A 5844-nucleotide genomic window follows, 5' to 3' on the forward strand; every position below is an offset into this window, starting at 1 on the left:
CGGGGGGGGGGGGGGGGTGGGGGGGGGGGGGTGGTGTGATGAATTGGGAGACTGGTATTGACATGTATACACTGATGGGTATAAAATGGATGACTAATAAGAACCTGTATAAGAAAATAAATTCGAAAAAAAATCTATCAATACCACAAAAAAAGACCAGTACATGATTGTTATTATACATATATAATATATAATATTATATATTATATAATATATATTATATATTTTATATAATATATAACATAATATATAATATTATATATTATTATACTACATTCATCTGAACTAGAAACTTAAAATTGGTGAATTTTATTATATATAAAACTACACACCAAAAAAGTTAACTTTTGGCTTCCCTGGTGGCGCAGTGGTTTGGGGGTCCGCCTGCCATTGCAGGGGACATGGGTTCATGCCCCGGTCCGGGAAGATCCCATGTGCCGCGGAGCGGCTGGGCCCGTGAGCCATGGCCACTGAGCCTGCGCGTCCGGAGCCTGTACTCCTCAACAGAAGAGGGCACAACAGTGAGAGGCCCGCGTACCGCAAAAAAACAAAAAAACAAACAAAAAAAAGTTAACTTTTAAAAAAATTTAAGTGCTACACAAAAACAAAATTTTCCCACAAAGCAAACTCAAGCCCTAAATGGCTTTATTGATAAATACTATCAAACATTTAAGGAAGAAATAACAGTAATCTTTCCCAAACTCTTTTTAGATATAGAGAGGTTAATTCATTTTATTAGGCTAATCATAATGCTAAAACCTGAGAAAAGACATTATCAAAAAAGGAAGTACTGACCAATTACCTTCAGGTAAAAAGATTAAAATACCCTCAACCGAATATTAGCAAATCAAATATAAAATTATATAAAAATGATAATACATCAAGATCAGTTGGGGCTTTCACAGAATTAAAGATTAGCTGAACATTCAAAAAAAACAATGTAATACACCATATTAAGAGAATAAGAAAAGTTATATGATGATTTCAATAGATGCATTTAAGGCATATAACAAAATTCAAAACGTGCTCATGATTAAAAAGTCTCATGTAACTTCCTCAATGTGATAAAGGACATATATTTTTAAAACCTATAGCTAATATCATACTTAATGGTCAAAAATGAAACACTTTCCATTGTACTCAAAAACAAAAGTAGAATATCCATTGTCACACTTCAATACAAATTTCACTAGTTATAGCCACTGCAATAAGTCAAGAAAAAGAAATAAAAAGCATAAATATCAGAAAGCATCCAGATGGCATGACTATCCATACAGAAAATCCAAAGAGTGTACAAAACAAAACAAGTAGAACTAATATGCAATGTTGGCAAAGTCACAGGATAAAAAAAATAAAAAGAACGAATGAAGCTACACAAAACTCAAGCCCTCAGCATAAGTAGAAGGAATAGAAAATAAGTAGAAAAAGAAATACTTAGATCCTAGGACGCCCAAATGTTCCTACTATAAAGCCTTCATGAAGAGCAAGAGTAGTCCAGGATAACTGTGCAAAAGAAAAAAAAGAGGGAAACAAGCAGCAGACTGAAGACTGACATAAAATCCCATTAAGTGTGAAAATACTGAGAAAGAGTTTTGATAGGTCAGAGTTGATTACAAATTTGGGACTCAAAAGAGGATCCGAGATGCAAAGAAATAGTCTTCCAGGCACCACTCTTTAAGGAAAAAGAGTGTAAAAGGAAAGGCAAATGGAGGGAGCACTTCAACTTGATAAAGAACATGTACCAAAAACCCACAGCTGACATCATACCTAATGGTAAAAAATTTGAAGTTTTCAAGCTAAGGAACAATGCAAGGATGTCCCCTCTCATCACTGTTTTTCAACATTGTAGTGGGAGTCCTAGGTAATGCAATATGACACAGCAAGGAAATAAAAAGAATACATATCGGGAAGGAAGAAAACTATCTTTGTTCACAGATGCCATCATCATCTATGTAGAAAAAAAAAAAATGACCCCCAAACTCCTGGAACTAGTAATCAATTGTAGCAAGGTTGCAGGATGCAAGGTTAATATAAAGTCAATCACATTTCATATATACCAGCAATGGAATTTAAAATTAAGAATACATTACCATTTACATTAGGACCCCACCAAAATGAAGTATTTAGGTATAAAGTTAACAAAATATGTATAAGATCTATACAAGGAAAACTATAAAACTGACGAAAGATATTAAAGAACAAAATAAAGGAGATATTCCATGTTCATAGATGGTAAGACTCATTATTGTCAAGATGTCAGTTCTTCCCACCTTGATCTAAATATTCAGTGCAATCCCAATCAAAATTCCAGCAAGTTATTTTATGACTCTCAAACAAGCTAATTCTCAAGTTTACATGAAGAGGTAAAAGATCTAGAATAGAGAACACAATGTTAAAGGAACAGAAGAAAGTCAAAGAACTGACACTTCCTAACTTCAGGAATTACTATTAAGTAACACTAATCAAGATAGTGTGTGGTACTGCTGAAAGAACAGACAAACAGATCAAGAAAACAGGAGAGCCCAGAAACAGACCCATATAAATCAGCTGATCTTTGACAGGGAAGCAAAGGCGATACAATGGAGCAAAGGTAATCTTTTCAACAAACGGTACTGGAATAACATAGGAGAAAATCTATGTGACCTTGGGTATAAGTGATGACTTTTTAGATACAACACCAAAGGCACAGTCCATGAAAGAAATAATTGATAAGCTGGAGTTCATTAAAATTAAAAACTTCTGCTCTGTGAAAGACAATATCAAAAGAGAATGAAAAAAAAGAGAGAGAGAGAGAGAAGCCACAGACTTGAAGAAAATATTTTCAAAAGACAAATCTGATAATGGACTGTTAGCCAAAATAATACAAAAAAAAACCCTTAAAACTTAATAATAAGATGAACAACGCAAATTTTAAAATGGGCAAGACATGAACAGACACCTCACCAAAGAATATATACAAATGGCAGTAAGCATATGAAAAGATGTTCACATATGTCATCATATATCAAATTAAAACAATGAGATACCACTACACACCTATCAGAATGGCCAAAATACAAAACATGGACAACACCAAACGCTGGTGAGGATATGGAGCAACAGGAATTCTCATTCGCTACTAATGGGAATGCAAAATGGTACAGCTACTTTGGAAATTCAGCAGTTTCTTACAAAACTAAACATACTCTTATCTGATCCAGCAATCACACTTTTAGGTATTTACCCAAATAAATTGAAAACTTATGTCCACACAAAAACCTGCTCAGTGATGTTTACAGTGGCTTAATTGGTAATAGCCAAAATTTAGAAGCAAACAGGATGTCCTCCCCTAGGTGAATGGATAAACTGTGATATAGCCAGACAATGAAATATTATTTGGCACTAAACAGAAAGGAGCTTTCAAGCCATAAAAGACATGAAGGAAACTCATGTCTAAGTGAAAAAAGCCAATGTGAAATGGCTACATACTATATGATTCCCATTATATGACATTCTGGAAAAGGTAAAACTATGGAGACAGTAAAAATAATAGTGGTTGCCAGGGGTTAGGAAGAGAGAGGGAAGAATAGGCAGGGCACAGAGGATTTTTAGGGCAGTGCAACTATTCTGTATGACACTATAATGGTAGATTCATGTTATTATACATGTGTCAAAACCGATGATGATGTAGGTCCATGGATTGTAACAAATATACCACTCGGGTGCAGGATGTCAATAGTGCGGGAGGTTGCGCCTGTGTAAGGACAAGAGATATATGGGTACGCAACAGCCTGAGGTAGGGAAGATGCGTTAGTCAGTGGGAAGGTTCTAGAAAAGTGGTGGCAGCGGCTCAAGCGGCAGTGGCAGCAGCGCCGGGTCGCGAGTGGAGGTGCTCCTAGCAGTGCTGTTTCCCGAGCTGCGGCAGTTCTCACTACAGCGCCAGGACGAGGCCGGTTCGTGTTCGTCCGCAGAGATCTCTCTCATCTCGCTCAGCTGCGGCCAATCAGGCTGAAGCAACTGAGTCCGCGATGGAGAGAGAAAAGGAACAATTCTGTACTCTTTATTGTGGCTTGAGCTTTGAAACTACAGAAGATAGCTTGAGGATCTACTACGAGCAATGGGGAAAACTTACAGACTGTGTGGTAATGAGGGATCCTGCAAGCAAAAGATCAAGAGGATTTGGTTTTGTAACTTTTTCATCCATGGCTGAGATTGATGCCGCCAAGGCTGCAAGACCTCATTCAACTGATGGGAGAGCAGTTGAGCCAAAACGTGCTGTTGCAAGAGAGGACTCTGGAAAGCCAGGGGCTCATGTCACTGTGAAGAAGCTATCTGTAGGTGGAATTAAAGAAGATACTGAGGAACATCATCTTAGAGATTACTTTAAGGAATATGGAAAAATTGAAACCATTGAGATAATTACTGATAGATAGTCTGGAAAGAAAAGAGGCTTTGGGTTTGTTACTTTTGATGACCATGATCCTGTGGATAAGACTGTGTTGCAGAAATACCATACTATCAATGGTCATAATGCAGAAGTAAGAAAGGCTTTGTCTAGAAAAGAAATGCAGGAAGTCCAAAGTTCTAGAAGTGGAAGAGGAGGCCACTTTGGTTTTGGAGATTCTGGTGGTGGTAGTGGTGGAAATTTTGGACCAGGACCAGGAAGTAACTTCAGAGGAGGATCTGATGGATATGGAAGTGGTCGTGGATTTGGGGGTGGCTATAACGGGTATGGAGGAGGGCCTGGAGGTGGCAATTTTGAAGGTAGCCCTGGTTATGGAGGAGGAGGAGGAGGATATGGTGGTGGAGGACCTGGATATGGCAACCAGGGTGGGGGCTACGGAGGTGGTTATGACAACTATGGAGGAGGAAATTATGTAACCAGCAACCTTCTAACTATGAAGAGTGGAGACTTTGGTGGTAGCAGGAACATGGGGGACCGTATGGTAGAGGAAACTATGGTCCAGGAGGCAGTGGAGGAAGTGGGGGCTATGGAGGGAGAAGTCAATATTGAGCTTCTTCCTATTTACCATGGGCTTCACTGTATAAATAGGAGAGGATGAGAGCCCAGAGGTAACAGAACAGCTTCAGGTTACCGAAGTAACAATGTTAAGGAAACTCTTATCTCAGTCATGCATAAATACCCAGTGATGTGGCAGAAGACACCAGAGCAGATGCAGAGAACCATTTTGTGAATGGACTGGATTATTTAATAACATTACCTTACTGCAGAGAAAGGATTGTTAAAAAAAAAAAAAAAAAAGCCTTTGAGACAGTTTCTTAGCTTTTTAATTGTTGTTTCTTTCTAGTGGTCTTTGTAAGAGTGTAGAAGCATTCCTTCTTTGATAATGTTAAATTTGTAAGTTTCAGGTGACATGTGAAACCTTTTTTAAGATTTTTCTCAACGTTTTGAAAAGCTACTAGCCAGGATCATGGTGTTATAAGACATAACATTTTTCCTTTAAAAAAAATTTAAGTCCATGTGTAGAGTTAAGAAGCTGTTGTACATTTACGATTTAATACAATAATTCTAAAGGAAAAAAAAAAGAGAGATATACGGGAACCGGGAACCATCTATACTTTCCACTCAGTTTCAGGATAAAACTGCTCTAAAAAATTAAGTTTATTAATTAAATAAAAAAAAAAAAGGAAAGGAAAAGCCAGTTGTCTTTTGGAAACCATACAATTAAGGGAAAAAGAAATGGCAGGGGAGAGATTTTAAGATCCTGCAAGATTAAAGAATTTTTTGAAACATTCAAAGGATGCAAAAGCCCTTCCTCCTCAATTTCCTGCTCCCCACCCCAAAACAAGACACCCAGTAAAGAAACTATGTTTTGGGGACTTCCCTGGCGGTCCAGTGGTTAA

General features: G+C 37.6%; 1 pseudogene; it reads left to right on the plus strand.

The window, feature by feature from the left end:
* Window positions 1-4007: 4007 nt before the first annotated feature.
* Window positions 4008-5494, plus strand: LOC102984732 (heterogeneous nuclear ribonucleoproteins A2/B1-like; annotated as a pseudogene).
* Window positions 5495-5844: the final 350 nt, after the last annotated feature.

Source organism: Physeter macrocephalus, chromosome 2 (assembly GCF_002837175.3).
Source record: "Physeter macrocephalus isolate SW-GA chromosome 2, ASM283717v5, whole genome shotgun sequence".
Taxonomy (NCBI): domain Eukaryota; kingdom Metazoa; phylum Chordata; class Mammalia; order Artiodactyla; family Physeteridae; genus Physeter; species Physeter macrocephalus.